This window comes from Anguilla anguilla, chromosome 2 (genome assembly GCF_013347855.1).
Source record: "Anguilla anguilla isolate fAngAng1 chromosome 2, fAngAng1.pri, whole genome shotgun sequence".
In the NCBI taxonomy this organism is placed as follows: Eukaryota; Metazoa; Chordata; class Actinopteri; order Anguilliformes; family Anguillidae; genus Anguilla; species Anguilla anguilla.
This window is the reverse complement of record NC_049202.1, coordinates 39,365,175-39,376,783: the sequence shown is the minus strand read 5'-3', so window position 1 is coordinate 39,376,783 and position 11,609 is coordinate 39,365,175. Positions and strand designations below refer to the sequence as shown.

Sequence of the window (11,609 nt, the reverse complement as noted above, 5' to 3'; positions counted from 1 at the left end):
TGGCTATAGATTGAAGATAAACCTCCTTCCTGGGTGTTGAGAGTATCCTGTACCCTACAATGCAGTCACCAGTCCCATGATGGCACCCCCCACGGGTGTGTGTAATTGAGTGAGCGGTGGCAGCAGAGCTCTGCCTGTAACCCGCACTCTATAAGCGCTCTAATTAAAGTGCAAATTCAATACTCCGACATCAGGCTTTATTAGCTGCGCCTTCGCCTGACACCCCAGAAGTAATTACAGGGAGACTGGTGGTTCACTCACTCTTCTGAAAGGGCAGTGCTGTGGAATCCCTCTGTCTGACACCCGCAATACTAGCAGGATGGAGGCCACGCACAAATGGATCCCCACCACTGTATTCATCAAGCCTCCATTTCTCTCTGACCACATCCATACTGCCATGTCCTTTCATTTCCATTCAATATTTCCAAGTTCATTGAGAATCCAATGAATACTGCAGTTCATAAAAAAATAAACTTCCCCCTCAAGTCAACAATGAGTGTGTTAGTGATTTAGTGTTGTTAATGTGTAAGAGTTCATTGTGGGTATGACCTCAATTGGAGTTTTTGTTGTGGTTGCCCAACACCTCCTGCTGTCATCCTTGATTACTTTGGGCATCTGTGGCACAGCTCTGAAATGGTTTGTTTCATACCGTGATTGTTGCTCTTTCCAGGTTTGCATAGGGATGCACAGTTTTGCGACCTCAGAAACAGTTTCCCTCAGGGTCAATCCTTGGTCATCTCTTCTCTTTCTATACCAAGTCTCTTGATTCTGTCATCTCTGTCACCCATGGTCTGGCTTATCATTGCTATACTGATGACACAACCCTTCCAATATTATGGCTTTTGGCACACATCTCAACTTGCCCACAAGATATGTCAAGGTAGATGACAAATCATGGTCTAAAGCTGAACTTAGCTAAAACAGAGCTAAGACTTCTCCCCTGCTGGACCTTCATTTGCTACGATTTTCAGAGTTTTACCAGACAACAAACTATTCCACTCTGGAGAACTCTGAGAACAGCAGTATTTTAGGTATGCAGATTCTTCCTGCACAACATCTGGAAAATGTATCCCTTCCTCAACACCTACTCAACTAGGTTCTCAGTCCATGCGCTGGTCATTTTCTATCGGGACTATTGCAACTCCCTCCTTGCTGGCCACCCTGCCTCTGCCATCAGACCTCTCCAGAATACTTTTGTTAATCTGATTTACATCCTCCCCTGGCTCAACCATGTCACTACCCTTCATACTGGCTACCTATATCAACTCATATCTAATTCAAAACTTCTGAGTTGCATATGAGACAGCTAAAGGGGCTACTCTGTTATATCTCCAAAAGATCATAAGACCCTACACATCTATCAGACCTTCTGTTCTGCTACCTCATTTTTTAAATTTATTTTACTAACACCATTCTCCACTTCAGCATGTCTCTTTGGATTAGAACATTTGCTAAGTGACTGTAATGTTATGTAATGAATTGTCCACATAATTATTATATTTTTATTCTGTTTTGCATGACGAGGCAGCCGTGTCATGATTACCATCCAGTGCTCTCTCTCCCACTCTCACCTGCTTGTTCAGTCAGTTTATTTTTCAGCACTCAGAGAGTGTTTTGAAAATGTATATACAGATAGCCTAAATCTCTTTCCAAGCGCACAAAAGCCCTGCAATCCAGCAAAGCTATCTTTAATACATGCGATCTTGTGACGTGATGTTAGCATGGAATATTCTGGTGTATAAAGTGTCTACAAAGTGAAGAAAAACATGTACAAAGACATATAAGGCACATGAACAAACTCATGAAAATACATGGACATAAAAAGGCACATACACAAACAACATGCAGACATACGAGACTATTTCATATGTGAGAATAAATGTTTCTGGATTTTTAATTGAATTTCTTGTCTTCCCTTGGCCAGTCCCCAAAGAGTGGTGTGTCTTCTTTCCACCACATGCTTATCTTTTTATATTTTAATTAAAGCTCTTCCAGAATGGAGCAGCTCATAGAAGTTGTGCCAGATCTGTAATATGAAGAGTGATTAGAGGAGGAAATATTCCCTGATAGCTCATGTCTTCCAATCTTTGTCAATGCCCTGAACCTCTGTGCACATTCAGTTTTTTATTGTATTTTATTTACAAGGGATATTCATAAAAGAGTCCTTCAGGAAAATAAATGAGACCCACCTGTTAATCAAATTTAATACCCATAGCAAATTATGCATGTGCTTCAGAGCAGTCAATCACATTGTTGCTGTTAGGGATTATTAAAGTACAAATTATTATTTTATCTTGGTTCAAAATTATTAGTTGGCAGACAAAAGTAGCCAAAGCCTGTCAGAGATGATCAAGAGAACACGAAATATGCTACCAAATATGATGATGTTAACAATATTTCAAACAACTGGGATCGATACAAAGAACATAACAATGATTTTGTTGTTAATGCATCACTGTGTTTTTTTTTTACCTAGTGGAAAAACAATGCAATATGAGACAAGACGCTTGAGCTTCAAAAAAAAAAAAAAAAAAAAAAAAAAAAACGAGCCTGTGATTTATTGATCCAGCAACATTTAACATTTTTTAAAACATGTGGATAGATAATTCAGCAATTTACCAGGCTTTGTCCCTGTGTCCAATGGCTCAATGTATTTTAGAACCTGTTGCTAGTTGGGATGCACTATTCTGTCCTACCGTGATAACTAAAACTTGGGATGCACTATCTATTTTACCAATTCAACTAAACTAGCCTATTGGTAGGACAGATATAAATGAAATTGATTAACTACATAACTGTAATTAACCACAGGGCTTTATTTTTTTTCACTTTTATAAGTAAAAAGCTTAACAACAAGCGATAATGTAGTCCAATAGCGTACTATATCACATCTTTAAAAAAGAAATAACTCGAAAAGCAACGTTATTTTGACTTGTGGAGTCCGCATAAATGACAGGTTTTCGAGTCGACGGTCATGTCGTCACGACCTTAACCCGGATGTAAAGGGCCGCCTGTGAGAAAATCCGATCCGGGCGAAGCACTGATCCTAAAAGGTGAGTTTAAGCCCCCAAAACAAAGAAGTTTAATGTAACATATATGTGTATTATGCGCTTTGGTAGTTGATATGCCATCCAATGAGGTAAGTATGCCTAATATTTTATTGTGAATGCGTAAGATGCACTTTTGTGGTTTCTCTTGATAGAAGCTTCTGCTGTTGTAGCTAGCTAGCGTTAGCATGAGCTAACTAGCTTGAGGGGAGTTGAGCCTGCATTGCTAGGCTATCGCTTATGCTCTAATCTCAAAACAGGTAGTAGCTAAGGTTTAATTTTTCAGCTATATATTGTCAAAAGCAGTTAGCAGGACTTTCATTGAATAAAGAATCGTCATTGTTCAATAAGTAATAAGTTCGCTAGATAGCCTGCTTAGCTAACTGGTCGTATTTATAAACATATGGGTGAATATGTGTCATCACGATTGTTTTTGTTTGCTTGCTAGCAAGCTAAACGCTAGCTAGCTGCCTAGTAACATATTTACAGGGCAAGTTCGCTCACGACGAGTTGTTAGCTAGCTAGCTGGCTATCAAACTAGCCTAATAAGAGTGAACGTTCGGGCACAATATTTATACATATTGCAGCACTTTGTATGTATTTTACGGAATACTCGGAGCTAAAAGGAGTCTTGACCGTTGTTAAAAGGCCTGTGTGTAAATGATGATCTGGCTTGACTAGCTAGCTACATAGTTTACTGTTTTACTTGGTGAAATGAATATTGAACCTTAACTGTGAAAGTGATGCACTGGCGCTTGCGCTGTGCCCGCGGTTGTAATATCATACCAAATGGTAGTCAAGTAACAGGATGTGTTTGAAAGAGCTGCATGAATGCACAGTGCCAGTGAGGTTCAAATGCAGTATATTGGGTGATATCGAAGGATTGCTGCATTGCAGGATTAGGACCGACCACCAAGTAAGCTGAAGGCGAATTATTATGGTCAGCGTGACGCAAGCAAACATCCATTACATGAAGAGACAGGAGTAGGTGTTTAGAACGTTTTTAGTTTCGAGTAGGCAGTACAGCCGTAATCCACCAAAATGTATTGACAAAGAAATTAGCTGTTTATCTCCGTTAAACATTGTTGCCGACTACAGTGTGAGTGAGCGATGCAGCCTACACACTACTGGTTAAAGGTACCAACTTTTTATGCTGCAGAAGTAGCTGCATAATTGTCTGGAATGATCACACAGAGGGTGCTGAGATGCAGACCTTCTCAAGCCCATTCACAAATGTCAGGTACCTGAAGGGACTGTTGTACCTACTTGGTAGCACCTGTCAGTGCACCTTGGAGTGCCACTAGCCGATAGATGTAGCTTAAAGCGGGTTTTTATTATAATACCTTGTACAGGAAAGCTAATTATTTAAAAAATGTTGTGGCATGGTATGCATTTAGTCTTAAAGAAACCACGGCTTGAAATGCCTCCGAATGCAAGAAAAAATTACTTGTGGTGGGTGAATTAGTAAGCTTTACCAACTGCTTTGGTGGGCTTTCACTTTTACATTTACATCATATTGGGCTCCTTCACTACAGTTTCCAGTTATCATTCATAAATCCCTGTAATTGCAAAAAATATGCACAATACACCATGTGCATTTGCATCCCCCTTATTATTAATGTTAAGCCTAGCCTTTTGACTACTAGTCATACTCTGTATCTTAATGCCTCAGATTGTTTTCAAGGAAGGTTGTAGTATTACCATGGGAATTTACACTTGACCCATTTGAAAAAGGACGAACAATGACGAAAAGGAACCAGAAGGAAGCTAAGAACAATGGCAGAGTATGGCTTATAGATCCAGTCGGTAACGTGTCATAGGCACCTAGACGGAGCCTTATGAAGGGTAAGACCAACCTGCACCTGGCGTTGTTGTGAATGGGGACCCTTTGTAGATAATTTCTATTTTAGTTTCTATTTTAATAAATAATACTGTCAAGAAATTACATTCAGTCCTTACTAAAGAGGTGTTTTGGCAAAATAAACCGAATGTGACTCGAGTGTTGTCCAGTTACTGAGTGGGCAAATGATCCAACTCGGCCTGTGGTACCATTCCCTGCCATCTTGTTCTGTCTTATTGAATCTCCTCAGAAGGAACCATGTTGACTACGTTATGGTCAATAACCATGAAAAGTAGACTAACTAGCTAGACTGGGTAGCCGACCATGAGCGACCAGTTTCACTTTGAGTGTTCAATTGCAGAAGTGTCATTTTGTGGGCTAGTGCCATTAGCTGTTGCTAGCCACGGGTTTCTTGGCAATTAAATAAAAGTTCAAATCTGGGTTTTTAAGTCTGTTTGTTGTGCAGTAAGCGATACATAAGCTTTTGGGGTTTTGAATATCACTATAATTTTAATATGCGACTAAATTTTGTCCTAATTTAAAGACTTAGCCTATAAAGACCGCTTCATTGATTTCTTATGGAAACTGCCAAATTTTCCCCCTTGGGGTTGGGCCTGGAGTGTTTGATGTTTCTGTGGATGTGCCCTACAAACTAGATATATTCAATTAAAAGTTCTCAATACTGGAAGGAGAAGGGAAATGTTTGTCTTTTATATTGGAGAGGAAATGCTTCAGCACTACTAATGTTCTGTTATCTGCATCCCCATGGAAGTTTGAAAAATAATTTGCGAATGTAACAAGGAGCAATGAAATGAAATGCCTAGTCAATGGGGGTGTGTGTGTGTGTGTGTGTGTTAAATGTGAATACACACACACACGTGACATTTACAGTTTATTTAGGTTTATTTATTTGTTTATTTTTGTATATAAGTTGCACCACCAATTTTCATTGGACTAAAAAAAACACTTTTTTTTGTAAGCGGTTAAGAAACTGCCGGTGAGTACTTGTTTACTCGAGTAAATGGTATCGCTCCTACTAGCAAGCTATGTAGTTACCGTAGCTATAAAGCTACAAAATGGTAGCATTCTTGTCTGGATTATCCTTGAGTAACAGAGTCAATGAAAGAATAAATAGCTGGTTGTGCAAGATGGCAATTTCCCTTCAACCTTGTTTGTGGTAATGTTCATTGAATGCTATTGTAATGAACAGCGCTTAAAACTTCAGTTAATCCCTGCTTGCTAAATTGCAAGCATTGCCATTTGAGCCTATGGCAGTGTATAATGTAATGGTCTGTGTCGCAGTGGTTTGATGTGTGATTGGTAACTGAATGCTTGAACTTAGATGTGAAACAAGTAGATTTGTGGCTGGGAAAATCCATTATCCACTTGACACTCTTTCTAAAGAAGTTAATTTCCAGCTCTGTGATATCATAATTTGCTTTTTCCTCATGAATAATAAGTTTTACTCTTAGATCATTAAAAAAATAGAACTCTGTTTATTGACTACTTGAATGTGGATTGTTTACCTTCTGTTTTCTGTTGCTGTGTTTTCCGTAACATGCTCATCACAGTTAAATTGCCTGTTTGTCTGTTGTATCTAAATGTGGTTTTTGTTGCTGTGCGGTTGTATTGACCTTTTCGGTAGGTTTTCTTTCTCTTGGTTCTTTAAATGCACTCAGGTTAGGCTCTTCCATTATTTAAAACTGAGGCGGAAGTAGAATGAAGAAACATTAACCAGAAATGCTGATGGTGTTCCGCTTCCCAATGTATACCTTCAGAGCACTCACAGCTGCTTGCATGCATTGCCAGGGCTAGGCAACCTAAGACCATTGATTAAAGTTGCTTTGACAAAATGGTAGACAATCACGGTGATTATTCCTAGATTGGGAAGGCAGGATTGCAATTAGCCTAGACCTTGTTACTTTTGGAAGATGATCTGCTCTTCAGTTTCTAGCAGGCTGAAATGACTTACTATATCTACATGAGCTCATAGCTTGGTATAACTGTAGAGTAGCCTTCCACTTAAACATTTATACTGCTGGTTTTTAGAGGCCTTTGCTTCCTCAAGTGGTGACTTATCATTACCATTATTATTACCATTTTGGCTATGTAGTGTACCTCACTCACGTTTAGCATGCTGATGATTCTCCACAAGGGAGAGCTAGTAACACTCATGGTGCTTCGCATCAATGACTTTGTGTGTCCTTGTTGATTATGCCTTTACTTTACATTATAGCTCATTGTTACTGAAACTTCACTAGGTTTCATTAGTTAGTGAATTTTTGATCGGTAGATAGCTGAACTTGTAACAAGTTTTCAGTCACTAGCACACTATGCTAATTTGTTAGTTCCCTTTACTCTTTAGCTAAACGCTACTGCTGAACCAGCAAGGTGTTTGCAGTAGAACTGGTGGGCATATTCCTCAGCTTAGAACCCAAGGTATGAAGTCAAAAAATCTTGAAGGACCCACCCCTGATATGCATGTTGGAACCTCAGAGGGCTGGGTCTTTTGCGGTTGCGGTCTCATGGGTTCCTCCTCTTCGCCGGCCACGGCCACAGCCCACATCGACACACTTCCTACCACCTGCTCAGCCTTTTCTGGCAGCTGTTACACAAATTAACTGCAGTTAACTGTGAACAGCATATTTAAAAGTAGAAATTAAAGTAAAAAGGGGGTTTTAGATTTCTGGTATTATTTGTGGCTTTCCCAACCCTAATGGTGACAACCGGAGCATCAGAGAGAATATTTGATTTGTCCTTGGTAGTATGTTCATTTAGCCACTCTGATTTCATAAGTAGACAAATGATTAGTAGGCTGCATCATACAGTATTTAGGTGGTGTTTTTATGTCTTACCTTATTGTGTAGCATTTAATCTATTGAATATTTTTCAGTTGGAAGGTGGCCAATTGAAAAATGGAATTGATTGATTAATTCTTGGCTCATTAAATGTAGGCTACATGATAATAAAAGGCAGTACAACTGAAAGCTTAGCTTCTATTCTACAAATAACTTTTAGTCAGTTTGTTTATAGCGGGACTGTAGCAGCCATTTCTGTAGTCTACAACTGAGACTGAGCATATTTGCTACTTGAGATTAGTGGCCATTTTAATAAGGTTTCCAACAATTTTGTCTGCTGTTTGTACATCTGGAAGCATGCTGCAAGATGGTCTGCATCCGGACATATTTCCTACCCCAGTGTTGGTGGTAGAGTCTTTCCAAGTGCTGGCAGTGAATCAGTGGGCAAAAAATGCTCACTGATCCTGGATCAGTAATTGAGGTTGCACCCAACCTGTAACTGCTGCTGCAGATGGGGAAATACAGCAATTGAAGCGTAACCAAGAAGGAAATAAATCGGAACCGCCCTTGGTAATCGGGCATAATTTAAGTGCAGAGGAGGCGAAAGTGTCATAAAGCTGTCACTGTAAATGCCCGAAAATTCATTTATTGCTGCCTCACTGTGCACTCCTGCATTGAGTTCTGCAGTACTGTGCCAAAGATGTGCCTGTGCAGTTGTGTCACTAGATACTCTATGATCTTGGAATACAAGACTGCATAAACTACCAGCGGGGAGTGTGGTGTGCATCGGCATAAATTTTACTTTATAAAAAGGTCATTTCTCCAGTGCTCGTTTTGTTGACTCGACTGTTTGCGAGGCGGAGACACGAGCACTGAGTTTGCATAAGATGAAGGGACAAGGCTGAAGTTGTGAATATGTGGCTTTGCAAGATGGCTATGGCCTCTGGGAATGTATTGTGTTTGTCATAGTCTGAGTGATGCTAGTTAGGCTAATACACAAACCTAAAGATGGTTAGTTACGGTAAATGCAAACAGACAGCATTTCTTTCAACAAATCAAAAATTACAGTACAAAGGATATGTTTATGTACTGTAGATTCATAGATAGAGTGGGCTTCCTCTTTAAAGTGGTAAGAAATAAAAGGAGACTTAGTCTTCGGCAGCTACCTAAAATAAATACAATGACGAGCAAGGGCTAGGCAGAAGTGCATGCAGGCTGAGCATGATTGTTAAATTATATTGGTGAAAATCCCACATAGTATGCCTTTAAACTGACAGAATTAAAAAAAAAAACTTTTAGTAAAGTCTTATTCAGGTACAAAATGGATGGAGAACCCTAAATGGTAAACTATTTAAAAATGTAGTTATATACTGCTTTCATTGGGCCATTCTTGCTTCTTACTTGTGCAGAAGATCTGAAATATGCAGCCGTTATGTTTCTGTCTTGTTGTCATGGAATAGAAAAGAGACTAAACATGGAGCAGAGGCTCCCAGCTACCCACAGCACAGATGGCTTCTGACCTGGGTTGCAATTTCAGTATGAAAAGCCTGGGTGTGCTGACTCGTCTCCCTTCCATTCACTGTGAGATTTCAGAAACGGTTAACAAAAGCTCAGCATTGCAACCGTCTTCCTCCCCTCTTGCTGTCATTGCTTGTCATATCTGTGAGTTGATGTAAAACAAATCTGGAACCACACAAAAATATGGAAATCATTTCTATACCTTTTAAAATGTCAGAAACGCAAAGCATTGCTAAATTGGTCCATAAGATGTATTTCTCCTTACAAAAAATACTAATCAGTTCCTATTTCTACAATTATTTCTTCCCTGAAGTCTTTTCAGTGGCATAAGAATCTGTAGTAAATGAGGGCCTGGGTGTCTATTGTCAAGGGAATCTCTTCCTATAGGGGCCCAGATTCTCATTGGATAATGAGGTATTCCAACGCCGCAGTGGCACTTCATAAAGAGGGCAAAGTTCAGGGGACATCCAGGGATGCGTTGTTTTGCTGGAGCTGCCGGAACGCAGAGCCGCGGGGCGGGGATGCAGGGCGCTGGGCAGCTCAGTCCGTCGGCCGAGGCGGCCCGAGAGAGGGTTAAGTGTCTGAAGTAATACCCCCGCGCCTCGCAGCAAATCCCCTTCCGCGGGCTCCTTCGGCCAGCCTGAGCCGAGGACGGCGGGGAAGGGGAGGCGAGAGGATCGCAGTGGCAAAATCGATAGTTCATACCTTTCTGAAATTGAGTTTTTAGAAAAGGAGGAATTCTATAAGCTAGGCAGAATATGAAATTGCTCTCGGAGAAGCCTAATGCGAACAGCACTATTGATTTCGGCCCCTGTATCAATTATAGTTTTAAGTTTTGTCCCAGGCTTACTGCAGTCCTTAAAGATCTATAACGCATTGAGACAAAGCCTGGGAGACATTTGACTTTGTGTTTTCTGAGGCCCGGACTCATACCGCTGACATTTTTTTCTTTTTAGTTTAGAAATTGGTAAGAGGCATGCCTGCACACAGACATGGTTGTAATTTTGTAATTCTGTGAAGAAATGGATTTTGGAATGGTTCATTTTAGTTATCCCATTTATCGACAAGTGTGCAACAAAAAAAAAGAGTCTTGGGCATCTGCTACATTTAAAAAAAAAAAAAAATAAATAAATAAAAAACTCCAGTTTTCCTCATTGTATTTTTTGGCTGTTAGTCCTTGACATGCAATGAAATATTTTCCCCTATTCAAATGAAGCTTCGCTGGGATGTGTCACGAACAGCTTTTTGAAAGTTTGTCTTGAAGTGCGAATAAGACTTTGGCCATGCTTGTTGTTTTTTTTTTTTTCTTGCTCCTTTCTGGGAGATAATGTGAGACGCACTGAAGTGCTACCCACCATTCACATTCTGTTGAGGGAACAGATGCGAGAGAAATTGCAGCACTTCAGGCCTTTTGTTGTACAGTCAGATTCATAAAATCGTTTTCTTTCTGGATTGCTTTTAGCACTCTCCATGGCTTTCCTTTTCTGAAGTGAGTAGGTGGATTTTTTTTTTCTCAAAAGGAATCCTCAAGCTTTACTTATAAACTCACTTGTGGAGAATCACCGGCCACAAGAATTCTTTCTACTTTCTAAATTTTCAGGATGTAGCGTGTACTCCAGTTAAAAGTTATATATACACACAAAATGGTGTCTCATCCGGGTGTTGCATTAGAAAAATGCTGAAGGAAGCCAGACCTAATGAGGCAGCTCCCAGCTACCTGCACTGGATCCAGCTGTTCTTAACAACCTGTTAATTTCTTCGACTGAGTTGCTAGCCTGGAAATGGTGATGATGCCTCTCTCCACCTCCTGAAAGCACAGTCTCTTGTGGTTGGTGGGTTTCTCCTGCCTAAATAAGGGGATATTTGTACCCAGACTATACATGCTGGCAGTTTCCTTTACTTTGTTGATGACTATCAGCCGTTATGTATCTGTTAAGCATGGTTGTGTTGAACATATTAAGCAATCACGACAGTTGTGACTCCTGGCGTTATAGTTAGTAATCAAGTTTTACAAAACAACATTTTGAAGGTTGCAACACTTCTGAATAGAAAGAATATTATGAGCAGACCCACTTCGGATGACCTACTAAAGGGGGGTTGGATATAAACACAGTAGTGTAGCTGAACCTGTGCGTGTGATCCCGTGTCCTTTGGAAGGAGTGGTTTAACCTGAATTGCTTCGGGTCTATATGGATGTAAAAATGAGTGATTTGCAAAAATGTAAACCGCACAGGCCTCTGATTAAAGATGCATTCTAAGCAATGAAAAGTATGACGACTAATTGGTTTCTAGCGCAGATTTGTGTGAAAACGTGGGTGTTGGAACTAGACCTGCTCGCACTTCGGCTTTCTATCCCGGCCGTATTTTAGACGTTAAGGACTGGTTTATGTGGCTCTTTAAATTGCT

General features: G+C 40.1%; 1 protein-coding gene across 3 annotated transcripts in view; it reads left to right on the top strand.

Annotated features, from left to right (window-relative positions):
- The first annotated feature begins 2,964 nt into the window (after nt 1-2,964).
- The window catches only part of spop (speckle type BTB/POZ protein), a 101,410-nt gene continuing 92,765 nt past the window's right edge, over nt 2,965-11,609 (top strand). The window contains exon 1 of one of the 3 annotated variants that reach the window (XM_035404773.1): nt 2,965-3,053. The gene's annotated coding sequence lies outside the window, so the exon portion shown is untranslated. Of the gene's footprint in view, nt 3,054-3,117; nt 3,140-11,609 lie in introns of those variants that run through there. The other 2 variants (XM_035404774.1, XM_035404775.1) reach the window with 2 other exon arrangements.